This window comes from Medicago truncatula, chromosome 4 (assembly GCF_003473485.1).
Source record: "Medicago truncatula cultivar Jemalong A17 chromosome 4, MtrunA17r5.0-ANR, whole genome shotgun sequence".
Lineage (NCBI taxonomy): Eukaryota > Viridiplantae > Streptophyta > Magnoliopsida > Fabales > Fabaceae > Medicago > Medicago truncatula.
Window position 1 is genome coordinate 26914307 of NC_053045.1, and position 13812 is coordinate 26928118.

Sequence of the window (13812 nt, forward strand, 5' to 3'; positions counted from 1 at the left end):
ATAAAAGTAATGAATATTTTAAAAGTATAAAAAAAAAAAAAAAAACAGAAAACGAGTTGTTATTTCATTTTCTCATCAGTTATTACTGTTGTACTGCATCTATACATTAAATTTTAAATTTATTGGGATCAGAAGGAGGTTTAATGTTCTGTCGTCGTACCCAAATAAAACCTTTCCAAAAAACTGAGGTTAAAAAAAAAAAAAACCTAAATTGGCGCATTTAACTTCCCTTTACTTGGTTTTCCTTTTTCCTCATTCCTTATGATGCTTTTGAATCATTTATATTGACACGAAATCAGTATTCTAGGTCGTTTTTTTAACTCATTTTTTTAAGTAAGTGGTTTCTAATTGATCTAATTTTTCTTTTGTAGCTTTTTTCCGTGGTTTTCTCGTCTTAGTGCATCGTTGTTTTGTTCGTCGTTTTAGTGAAACATTGTTTGATTTTTCATCGTGTTGTGCTGTTTGTGATCCATTACAATTACAATAAATGATGCATTTGTCAACATTACATATCTTAAGACATGTGTACTTCCATAATTTTAATTGCCACTGGTAGCGCCTTTTACTATTTTTTTTATAATAGTATTAATTAGGCTTAATTGCAGTTTTGGTTCCCTTATTTTAATTATTTTGCAAAATCGGTCGCCCTATTTTAAAATTCAACAATTTTGGTCACTCTATAAAATATTTTGTCTAAAATACTGTGATATGATATGTTTTAAATGAAGTTATCAAGGAAAATTTGTTACAATTTCATCGATGTTGATCTTTTTCCATCTTCAGATCATATTCTACGACATATAAAATTTATCAAATAACATTTTTTTAGTTCAAAAATATGATGGAGGGACCAAAATTGTCAAATTTTAAATTAGGGGGATCAATTATGCAAAATGGTGAAAATAGGGGGACCAAAATTGCAATTAAGCCTATTAATTAACTTAATTTTTTTTTATTTTAAGTAACAACTTTTAAATTTTAAAAAAATTTGACAACACATTTTCTAAAAGAATAACTTTGTCCCTAATTATAAGATCCTTTTGAGAATTTTTTGTCCCTTTTTATAAGTCCCCTTTGCTATTTCCAACTATTAATTATTTCTTTACCTACATACTCTTATTTATTATACATTTCTTTCTTCTATCATCAATAAATAACATGTTGAAAACATAAAACAACTTTCTCTTTAGAAGGAGGGTCTTATATTTATGGACGAATGTAGTATTATATTGGTCTTTTTAACTTGTGTCCGTAGAGTTTAAACACTCGTTATTTTATTGGAAGATGTATTTACATTTATTATTCGACATATCTCAATATGATTACCTTTCGATGTTGAAATTGTTGTTGTGTACAAGTGTGAACACCTTATAAGTAAGATGACCTATAAACCTATTTCCTTAAGGTTTTGGGTAAGAGTGTGACGTCTCTTTTGGTTGTGTGGTTGTTCTAGCTTCGATGTGGACGGTCCTCCGAGCTCCCCCAATGACCCAACATAAACATCGGGAAAAAAAAGAAGAATAGGAGGTAGTGTTTGTATATAAATAGGACCTTGTATTGAGACATATTGCATTTTTTAGTTTATGGTCAAAATCAAAATTCATCCATTTTACAAAACTTAAAGAAGGTATGTATAATGTGAATGTTTCTCTTTTCAAGTGTTCTATTTATATTCATTTCAAGTATTTCTATATCAAGCATACAACTTTATAACTTGCTTTATGCAGTGTTAAAATAAAGAAACATTTTGCTTATATTTTCATCTTCTTCTTTATCAGATTGATAGATCTATGGATTTGAGAAGCTCTTCTTCATCATCTTCACTATCTTATACATCAGATTTGACAACTGAGATTTCACTTTTTCTACCAACTGAAGAAAATACTCCTAAGGAAACAAAGGGACCAATAATAAATAAGGCCATGACTCTCATAGGATGTCCAGGTTGCTTCTTGTATGTTATTTCATCAGAAGAGAATCCAAATTGCCCTAAGTGCAACACTACCTCGTTTCTAATAATTGAGTGGTGAAGAATACTGCAAGAATAAACTTTTCTGATTTATGGTTATGTAAAAAATAAAGAGGCTATATGTCTTAGTCAAATTATTACTACTCCTATCTTTTTATTTTCTGCTAGATATACCCGTACTACTACTTATTAAAAATATTATCCTCAAAATTATCTTTTTCATTTGTTTTCTTTCTATAGGCAAAAAAATATAACTTAAGGGAGTGGACATTTCCTCTCCAGCTTCAACTTATCTTGAATGCAAATATTGAGTAACTGAGACATGAGAAATGATATATGTACAACAATTTTATGATAACTTTTAGACAATTTTCTCTCTCATACTCACATTATATTCTTATTCTCTATCTTTCATTTTCTCTCTCCATTATTTTCAACCAATAAGAAGAGAGAAAAAAGATGTTGTCATAAAAGTTGTAAGCAAATTATTGTTCAAATATCATTACTTTTAAGACATAACATTTAATACTCAAACGTAGAAACGAAGTTTAATGTTGTCAAACTCTTTATAGTTATGTACTCCATTAACAATTGTTCCTTTTTATGAAATCTTTACAGTTTTGTCGCATTTTTTTTACCAACAAAAATCAACATTTTAAAATCATTCATAAAACGATGTATTTGATTTATTATAGATACTATTCCTTCCGTCCCATATTAAGCGACACAGTTGTCTTTGTCACACATAACAATATACAATTTTGATCTTAAATAACTTTACTAATTTATTATAAAAATTATAAAAATTTGATATTTTGAAAATATTCATCGAGACGAATCTAATGACATCTTATATGATATTATTTATCTTTGTATATTAGTAGAAAAATATAGTCAAAGTATATTAAGTCAATAGTTCACATTTTCAAATAGGTCATCTATTGTAGGACGGAGGGAGTAGTATATATAACATTAATTGAATGAATCTAAAATGTATATTTTTGGTTATAATAGTGATCAGAATGTAGGGGTGTTTAAAACCGAACCAATCCAATAAAAAAACCGTAAATCAAACCAACTCAAACTGAAACTGCAAAAAAATTGCATTTGGTTTGGATGTATTCGAATCACTTTTATACTCAACCGTGTAGTTTGGTTTGGTTTGCGATTTTTATTTTATCAACTGAACTAAACCGAACCAAACCGCAACATAAGTAAAATGCTAATTGAACCTGTGTAGCACAAACCAATAGTTATAGACACTTTTAAAAATTGTTATATTTTTTCTCTCTTGTTAAGTTTCTCTTTGATTTTAATTTCAAAAATATATTTATGTACTAGAAATTTTATAGAATGATAAAATCTTAGGGTTTGACATTTCTTACATAATAGAATTACTTTCTGTTTACCTTTTTAATATTGTTTATATTATTTGGTGAAAATAAAATTATAATGTTGGATGAAATTTAAAATATTGTTGGAAACATTGCTAGAAATATGTTGTGTTATAGCTTTTTAACTCGAGATTTTGAAATTTGTAGATACTCTTATATTCCGTCACAAATATTAATTAATTAGCATGCAATGTTAGTGTTCTTTTTATTTTATTTAATGAAAGATAAAACTTTTTTTTACAATCTTTTTTTCAAGTAACCTAATAAATGGAGTGTCACTGTTTATATTTGTTATACGAACCGGTATACTAAAAATGCTCAATGGCTTTGTGGATTCGATTCCTACCAAAGCCAATCTTAATTTTTTTAAACGCAAAAAGCCAAAAATACTAATAAAAGCTTTCGTTTAAGGGTTTTTCTATCATGTGCAAATTTGCACATGTTAAGAAGTTTAAAATAGAAATTTTGTATTGGAACTTGTACATTTAATATTAAATACTATCTCCGTCCCTAATTATAAGACCTTTTTGAGAAAATTTTTTATCCTTTTTTCTAAAACCTCTTTTCTATTTCCAACTACATTAATTATTTCTTTACATATATATGCCCCTATTTATTATACATCTTTTTCTTCAATCAACAATAAATATAATGTTGAAAACATAAGCCAACTCTCTTTCTTAAAGGATAAAATTGTAAAAACAATAGTAATTACAAATATATTTAATACAAATATCCACTATCTTAATTCCCGTTATTTTTTCAAAAGGGTCTTATAATTACGGAGGTAGTAAAAAACTTCTGAATAAATAATTGTTGTTTTCCAAGAAAAAGTTACTATTATTAGTTGTTTTAAGTTAATGTAAAAAAAAAAACATGTGCAATAAATAAGAGGTTTGAGCTAATCACCACGCGACACATGGTAGAATATCAGAGAAAGCGGTTAAAAGGAGTTGGAAGAAAGCAAGAAATAAGAGGAATGAGTATTTAAAAAAGAGTTGTTATAAAGAGAAGTGTTATTTGAACAACCATTTGGTTGACAACTTTTGGAAAAATCATAATTTACAAAGAAAAAATAGGTATTTGTACGAAAATCAAAGCAATAGAGAGATAAAGTAAAAAGTATTGTGAGTATGAGAGAGAAAGTTGTCACAAAAGTTGTAGCAAAATAGATGTTCAAAAATCATTTCTCAATTTCATTTTCTGATCAGTTATTGTATGTTGAGTCTGTGGTACTGCATCTGTACATTAAATTTTAAATTTATTGGGATCAGAAGGAGGTTTAATGTTCTGTCCAAATAAAACCATTCCAAAAAACTATGAAGGAGGTCCAATTTTGATAACCCTGTTGTATATAAATTGGACCTTGTATTGAGACATATTGCATGTTTTAGTTGTAGGTCTATATCAAAATTCATCCATTTTACAAAACATAAAGAAAGTATGTATACTGTGAATATGTTTCTCTTTTCAAGTGTTCTATTTATATTCATTTCAAGTATTTCTATATCAAGCATACAACTTTATGACTTGCTTTATGCAGTGTTAAACTAAAGTAACATTTTGCTTATATTTTTTCTTTTTCTTTATCAGGTTGATAGATCCATCATCCATGGATTTGAGAAGGTCTTCCTCATCATCTTCACTATCTTATACATCAGATTTGACAGCTGATATTTCACTTTTTCTACCAACTGAAGAAAATACTCCTAAGGAAACAAATGGCCCAATAATAAATAAGGTCATGAGTCTCATAGGCTGCCCAAGATGCTTCTTGTATGTTATCTCATCAGAAGAGAATCCCAAGTGCCCTAAGTGCAACACTACCTCGTTTCTACAAATTCTCCCTTGTCTGGAAAAGTCCAATAATAATTGAGGTATGAAGAGACAGAAGAGTTGTGAAGAATACTGCAAGAATAAACTTTTCTAATTTATGGTTATGTAAAAATAAAGAGGCTATCTTTATTACTGTCCTTTTATTTTCTGCTAGATATATGTAGAAATCAGTGCCTCAAGACGTTATGGTTAAGGAAGAAAAGAAAAAAAAAGTTGAAAATAATATTTTTTAGACTTTTGAAGAATTGACTATACCATTTTCAATGCAATACTACTATATTTATTTTCATAACTAGTGTCCTAGATGTACCAGTTAACATTTCTCATTGAAAATATTATCCCATAAATTACCTCTTTCATTTTTTTTTTTTAAGGAAATTACTTCTTTCTTTTGTTTTCTTTCTATAAGCAAAAATATATTTAAGTGAGTATAATGGATATTACTTTTCACAGGCACGATTGCCCATCATGAAATGCATGTTCTCTTCAAAGAAACCTGTAAGGTTAATCATAGGAGAATCACTCTCACTTCTCTCTTGAACTTTTCCCGTCTTTTTCCTCTGCCATTTCAAACCCTTTTTGCAGCCATGTAACTCCCATGACTGGTGGTGCGATGAGTGGCTTTGCCCTCCGCACCACCTTTAAACGCCATCCCATCTTTTTCCTCTGTCATTTCTTCATTTATGGCAACAAAATCATATGAATGAAATCATAAAAATAATTATGTTTAATTCCTTAAAAAGATTAAATAATTAAATTTAATTAAGGAAAATTTAGGTGTATTTCCTTATTTAATTTTAGGTTTGAAATTCCTCGGCAGTTAACTGCCGAAGTTTTTCTCGGCAGTTAACTGCAGCCGGTTTTTCAAAATTTCGGCAGTTAACTGCCGAGGGGCATTTGAGTAATTTACTCGTGTTTCTCAGCCAAACCAAATGTGTCAACATCAATTCTCCTGATGATTTATAAGACTCGGCGTTGCCTTGCTGATTCGTCTCGATGTGGTTTGGATGTTTCTACGTAGCTATCAGAGTTTGTTGTGCTCGAAAGGGTCGTGCTTGTCGTGTTTTGTTACAAGGTTGTTGGTACATGAATCTTAGTCGATGTTCGCGGTCGATTCATAAACCATCCTTGAAAAATTGGCCTAAAAACCCGCAAGGGTTTATTGGTTTTCGACGTGGTAGACTCGTTGGTATGGGCTCTCGCATAATGTTCATAGGAAATCGGTTGAGGTTAGCGATTCTGATCGTTGATTCTCTGATGTTCCAGGTCTGTTGAGATCTGCATGTTCAAAGATTTGGGCCTGCTTCCTCTCCGGTACCGGTACGAGGGCCAAAATGACTGTTAATTTGTTGTTGCTCTTTGTTCTTCGCAGTAAACAGTAGATGGTATGTGAATCGACTTCGTGTTGACGGTCGATTCATTCGTCAATATTTAGACCCGTTTGGTAATAATCGTTTGTTAGAATTATTCAAGGTTGGATCCACTTGATGGCTTTTTTTTATATATATATTTTCCCCGCTAGGCCTGTTGACTGAGTCAGGTTTTATGTCCCCCCAGTTTTTATGTAATTTTTCTCTTTTTTTAATAATATATATGAGCAATTGGCAACAGATCAAAGTAGTATTCCAATTTAGTTGGACATTATTCTTCTTTGATGTCATTTTGCTTTTGGCTTATCGAAAAAAAAAATTATAGGCAATCATCAACTGGTCTTAAAACCAATCATAACAGTCCTCTTGAGCTTATCTCAGTTGGTTGGAACAATGCATAATATTAGTAAGGTTCGGGGTTCAAACCCCAACCACCACAACAAAAAAAAAAACCAATAATAACAAATCAAACTAATCCTTGTAGCTTATGTAACTAACTTCATTACTTGTACAAACAACCCAGATTTCTCTTTTATAGTTAGAGTACAATGTTGCATATATCGAAAAAAATAAAATAAATTGTGTTGCATATTTCAAATTTACGTCAAATTTATGACACACACAAAAGATAAGTCTTCTCATCAGGCCCGACCCTTGGTATGTGCAAGATGAACTACGGTGCCGGGCCTCGCAATCTTAAGAGCCTAAAAAAAGATGTAACTAACTTCATTACTTGTACAAACAACCCACATTTCTCTTTTATGGTTAGAGTACAATGTTGCATATATCGAAGAAAAAAAAACTGTGTTGCATATTTCAAATTTAGGTCAAATTTATGACACACAAAAATGATAAGTCTTCTCATCAGGCACGGCCCTTGGCATATACAAGGTGAGTTACGGTGCCGGACCTCGCAATCTTAGGAGCCTCAAAAAAGAAAAATATATCACTTAAAAGTGTTAGGTATATAAAATAAAATATAAAAAATCAATAGATATCTTGGAATAGTTTAGTAGTAGAATAAAATGCACTTGAGTCATCGGTCTTGAGGTTCAACCCAAGCATTTGTGTGAATTTAAACCAAATATAAAAGGCTCAGTCACATACACAACTACTAGGCCATTAATTGCTAATTTTAATTTCGGTGGATAATAATCATTATACGAGTGTTATTTTCAATTTAAATAGAAGATTAATCTTTTAAAAAAATTGTACGCTTTTTTTATTAGGGATCTATTTTTACTACAAGAGTCGAGCCTCTAGTTTTATAGGGACGGCCCTGCTTCTCATAAAAAAACAAAGAAGATAAATCTTGTATTATGCGTGATATTTTTCAAACCATTAGATTAATAAGTCTCAATATTAAATAAAATTAAATAAATTAAATATGACGTAATTTATTGATTTAATAATAAAAAGTAGACTTATACATAATCTAAGAGTAATTTATTTGTTCATATTCGACAAAATCTCAAAGTTGACATAGTTTGAATTTTTTTGTTCATCTGTGAAACGAATTTTATTGAAAGAATTTTGCTCTTCCCCCTGCACAAAACACTCGCATCCTACAGCCATGTCAAAAATGTCCTTACGCTAGTTAAGTAGTGTAAGTGTTAAACTCTGCGTGATTTAACTCACGCTAGTTTCAAATTCCAAAAGTGGAGAGTTCTGTGCTTGTGCCTTTCATGCACTTGATATTTTGGTGCAGCCTCTGCTTTATGCGAATGAAATGAGTAGAAAAGTAGTAAGTATGATTCAATTTCAGTACTGTATGATCATCACCACACCCCCTCATTGGGTTTTCTAATTACTCATTTAGTGGACAGACATATATCATTGTCCGCAAAGCCTTACAAAAAGCTTAGTACACTGCTTGCCAACTAAAAGTTCATTCTCTCACTTTCTTTTTTATCTCTCTTCACTATCATGCCATGCCATGGTATTAGTATATATGAAATGGATAACTCCACTATATTTCATGCACTTGAGATAGCCTAGATTCGTATTTCAAATAGCTATGGGGATGTATATAATAATTCGTATTTCCAGAAGTGTAATGTTATGGAGATACTACTTTAGCTTCAATGATTATGCTTGTTGAATATCTTCTCTCAAAAATGAATGGTTTGTGTAACAACGTGAGTTGATGTTAGGTTTAACACTTGCGTAAGTTAACTTACGCGGCGTGACTTAACTCACGCAGCATGATGTTGGGTTTAACTTGTATGAGTTAACTTACGCGGCGTGACTTAACTCACGCAGGGGTATATTTATATGGCTGCAGGGCGCGAGCGAAATGTGCTGGGTGTCCAGCAAAATTCTTATTGAAAAAGGATAAGAATAAGTACACAAGTGGTCCTCTAAAAAAAAAAAAGTACACAAGTGGTATTAAATTCCGACAGAGAAGTTAATAATCGTTATCTTTTGAAAATATAGTAGTAATCTTTATCTTTTGAATAAAGGCCTTGTTCCTTTCGGACAATTGCGAAACCCGAGATACATTCTTTCTTTTCAAATATCTTATGAACATAATGAGCACGGTTGTTATAATGAGCAAGATTTGTAAAATACTTCAATAATGGACTGTTCAAAATCTTAACTTGTTATAAACACAAACTTTAGAAGGAGATGACTTTTTATCGTTTGCGATCTCACACTAAGAGTGAGGTTGAATCCATGGCCCTAAGAGTGAGTTGTTTCACTAGTCTTGGAATCATGGTCGGAAAGTAGTCTTATGACAAACTTTTCATGATCTAATTTTTTTTAGGAAATGCATTCGTAGAGATAATGTAAGCAATACAATAGAGAAGACCTCATCCTTAAAAATGTATGTTCTAGCTGAAAAGATGGAATACGATTTAGTTTGTTTGTCGTAATGATGAACTCCAGTGATTGCAAGACACTTTTCCTCGTAGTATACTTTCAAAACAAAATCAATTAGTTTTCTAATCATCTTGCATTCATCATATAAATGATAAAAGTTTTAGGATTCAGCCATTAATCACTAAATATAAATTATAGCATATCATCAGTAACAAGCAAAGAATAAGAGGTTGTGTACCTTTAAGGATTATGGATTTGTTCATAAAGGATAGCTGTCAGAAGGAATCATACATATTCATCAACTAATGAGTGCTTAATACAATAGACCATATTATAAATTATAACATTAATTTATAATAATTGATTATTGTCAACTCTTAGAATTTATTTATATGCACAACAAAAGAGAAGAATGAAAATGTTTTCATATGTGCAAAATATATGATGAGTCACTAAGAGGATAAAAAATAATTAAATCACGACTTACCTCGTAGTGTGTGACATTCATTCCTATGCTTAGAGCCAATGACTTTTGATAACTTAACGAGAATATCTTATAATATAGTCATCTCAAAATAATCATGAATAGAGAATAAGTCATTATAACTAAACATATATGAGACTCTAATTATAAATCATTATGATTTATATAAGTGTTCAGTTGTAAGATGATTTAAAATTGCATGAATTCTTAATATGTTGTTTTGATAAATTTAACGGATAAACAACAAAGAGGTGTGCAAATTTTAATTCATAAAATTGATCCAAACATTTATTTGCGACAAGACATATAATTGGATTATTAATAGTGTTTGTCACAATATTTAGAGTAATAAATTACAGGTCTGAGTTAGAGAGTATAGTATAAACTATAAGAATGTATATTAAAGAGAAATATGCCAATTTTAGATTCAATTAATATAAATGACATAAATGATATACAACTTACTATACTCATATTGAAAACAAAATATTATTAGGATCCTTTAAATCAATTTGTGACAAAAATTAGAGACAAGTGTCTAAGCTTAAATATGTCTCAAAAGAATGATCGATTTGTAAATTTGGATCTTTTTGCTAAAACAATATGAATTAAAGAATATATTATATTAGAATATTTATAATGCCAAGAATATTTAAAATCGTAAAATTTAGATTAATTATATTTGGCATTAAAACTAATAAATTGAGCCTTCTACAAATTCACAATAGTAACATTTTAATTGATTAGATAGTTAGCATTACAAATTTAAGAGAGGATTTTCAAAACAGTTTAGGCTCAAATATTGAGAATATATATAGATTTAAAAGAGATTATTCTCAATTTAGTTTATATATGATCTTTTCAAGATTTGACAAAATTTTGAAACCCATAAATAAGAATATATATAGTATAATAGTCAAGTTATTCTTGACAAAATAAATAATTTTGAGGGTATCAACAAATCTCAAAATATATATTAATATAGAATATTTGATGCAAGAATATAAGTCCGAGTCAAAGAATTTTCACAATTATAACACTTTAACAGAATAACTCACATATGTGTTATTAACATAAAAGGATGTTTTCTTATAGAATAATTTAGACTCAAATCTAAAGAATATATGATTTAAAATAGTACATGATTCACATTAATTTAAAGAATATACGATTTAAAAGAGTGATTCATATTAATTTACATCAAATATTTAGAGATTTCATAAACCAATTTTAATCCTAAAATTAAGGGTATAGAATAAATCAAATTTTCACGGATATTTTGGGTGCAAAAGAAATTATAGTTCTATCTCAAATTAATAGAATATTTACAAGTTAATTAGGGGATAAATAATTCCTTATTGACACATGGAGTAAGAGAATGAGAATTTTCTCAAAGAGCCGTAAAAGAGTAAGGAATCTTCACACAAAATTTGAGAATGTGATATTTTAAAATATAATTTATTCCCCAACCAAAAAAAAATAATTGTATAGGTTATAAATTTATATCATATTTGAATCCAAAAAATTATATAATATTTATGCTTAAGAGAGTATGATAAGTTTATATCATGCATAAATATCTTCATAAAATTAGGCCCAGATAAACAAGAAAGTAATCAACAAAATAAGATAAGTGTTATAAATATTAATAGTGGATGTCCAAATAGCAAATGTGTTAGTGGGCCATACTATTAGGTTATTGGGCTTAATTCATAAGCTACTCTATTTCCCTATAAATAGAACTCATTTGTAACATTGATATACACATTAGTGAATAAGAATATTTCTCCTTATTCTCTCTTCTTCTCTTTCTCTCTATTACTCTCTCTATTTACTTATTTTCACAACAATAAGGATAATGACCATATTTAAATAAAAAAAAGAATTGGACCCAGATCAATACTAAAGAATTGGATCGGTCAGGGAAAAGATATGGATTGGGTTAAATAGGAATCCGACCCAGTAACTTTTAACTGTCTTGGGTTGAGATGACCCACGAATCACGATCGACACGACGAGTTCTTCCCGATTTTGCAGTTTTAGATTAAGGATTTTACATGTCAATTTCATTAATTAAGTGTTACTAATACATGATAGATCATCGATTGAAAAAAAAATGGGTTAATCGAGATTTATAAACATTGATTTCTCATTATGTGGCACAGCAACACTGCAATATAATTTGAGTTTCATCGCGATTCAGAGTTTAAACAAAACCACAAGCCAATTTCAACAATCAATGGTTTATTCATGGATTTGAATTTTCGGTACACGACGATAGTGAAATCGTACGTATTCATGAAACAAGTTTCTCCATATAAACTTTTGGGCTATATGTCATCAATCATCATAAAATATCATATATGGATCAACGATGGCTCTAAACATATTCAAGATTTATCTATCGCAATCAAAGATTTAAGGGTTTGTGATATTGTGAATTAATTAACAACAACCATCATAATTGAACACGGGTATAATTCATACGATTCAACACAAAAATATTTGATCATCAGATTATAATAGAAATAGCCATAAAACGTATCTATTTGGCTCTGATACCAATTGATAAAAGTTTTAGGATTCAGTCATTAATCACTAGATACAAATTATAGCATATCATCAATAACAAGCAAAGAATAAGAGGTTGTGTACCTTTAAGGATTATGGATTCTTTCATAAAGGATAGCTGTCAGAAGGATGAGACATTCAGTGTAGCACCAGAAGAGTTCATAATAGTTTAACTGTTGATGGGATGACGTTTAAATAGCTAAACGGCTGAGGGCAGGGACCTCTCATTGGGCTTAACTAAATGGTCTAACCCATCACAGTCCATTCAAAAAGAATAGTCCAATCATACATATTCATCAACTAATGAGTGCTTAATACAATATACCATATTATAAATTATAACATTAATTTATAATAATTGATTATTGTCAATCCATAATTGATTAATTAAATAATTAATCCAACAATGAAAACATAAAAGAAAATTTTCTTTATTTGCATACTTAGGAGAGAGAAAAAAAAACTACTACATTGAGATTCACAAGTCCACGTGGGATCAATATTTTATTACGACGACATAACCATATGCACTTATGGGGTAATATCAAGTTTTTGGTGTCGTTGTTGGGACTTATTGTAAATCGCTGTGAATTTTTTTCTCTTATCATATTTTCTTCCTTACTTTTACTTTCTTTTGTTACAATTATTCACCAACATGGATGAAAATTTACTCATAAAACCTAGCTTGGTTAAAATTTTACAAAAAAAAAAAAAAAAAGTTTTTTCCCCGATTTGGAGTCAGATGACCCGCAATTGCATCTCTTGACTTTTCTAGAATATCGTGATACAATACAATTTGGTTGTGCATCCAACAATTCTGCAAATAATATACTTTTCCCTTTCTCATTAAGAGATAAAGCTAAGAATTTTCTATATTTTATGTCCCATAATGATAAAAAAAAAAAAAAACACATGGAATAAAGTGGAGGAACCTAAGACCAAGAATATAGATGAAGAGAAATTCTTGTGTGCAAACAAACATAACACGTCATCCTATACAAACAACCAATCAAAAATTTTTGTTTAATAAAATTAAAATTAAAATTAAATAATAGACACGTTCTATCCTCTTCTTCTCTGGCGGAACCAAAATTCAAGTAGCATATACTTCCTTCCTTCCTTCTTTTCTTCAAACCCCACTCTGACTCTGATGAATTATATGATGGTATTTGTTGCTTCTTCCTCTTACAATATCCTTATTTCTCACTTTCTTATTTAAATGCAGCTTGCCCATCGATTAAAATTTCAATCTTTTCTATTGAATTTTTCGTGGTACGTATATGTAGATTACTGGTGTTGGGTTTTTGCCATCATGTAATCCCTTCATGAAAATTATATTCCAACTCCCACTTTCAATTACACATG

At 29.7% G+C, this 13812-nt stretch overlaps 2 long non-coding RNA genes across 2 annotated transcripts; both read left to right on the forward strand.

Moving 5' to 3' along the window:
- Window positions 1–1494: 1494 nt before the first annotated feature.
- LOC120580304 (uncharacterized) lies at window positions 1495–2245 on the forward strand. Its single transcript, XR_005646018.1, has 2 exons — window positions 1495–1627; window positions 1779–2245. It is a non-coding gene; the product is annotated as an uncharacterized lncRNA (long non-coding RNA).
- Window positions 2246–4640: 2395 nt separating this feature from the next.
- On the forward strand, window positions 4641–5444 carry LOC120580224 (uncharacterized). Its single transcript, XR_005645928.1, has 2 exons — window positions 4641–4804; window positions 4957–5444. It is a non-coding gene; the product is annotated as an uncharacterized lncRNA (long non-coding RNA).
- The last annotated feature ends 8368 nt before the right edge of the window (window positions 5445–13812 follow it).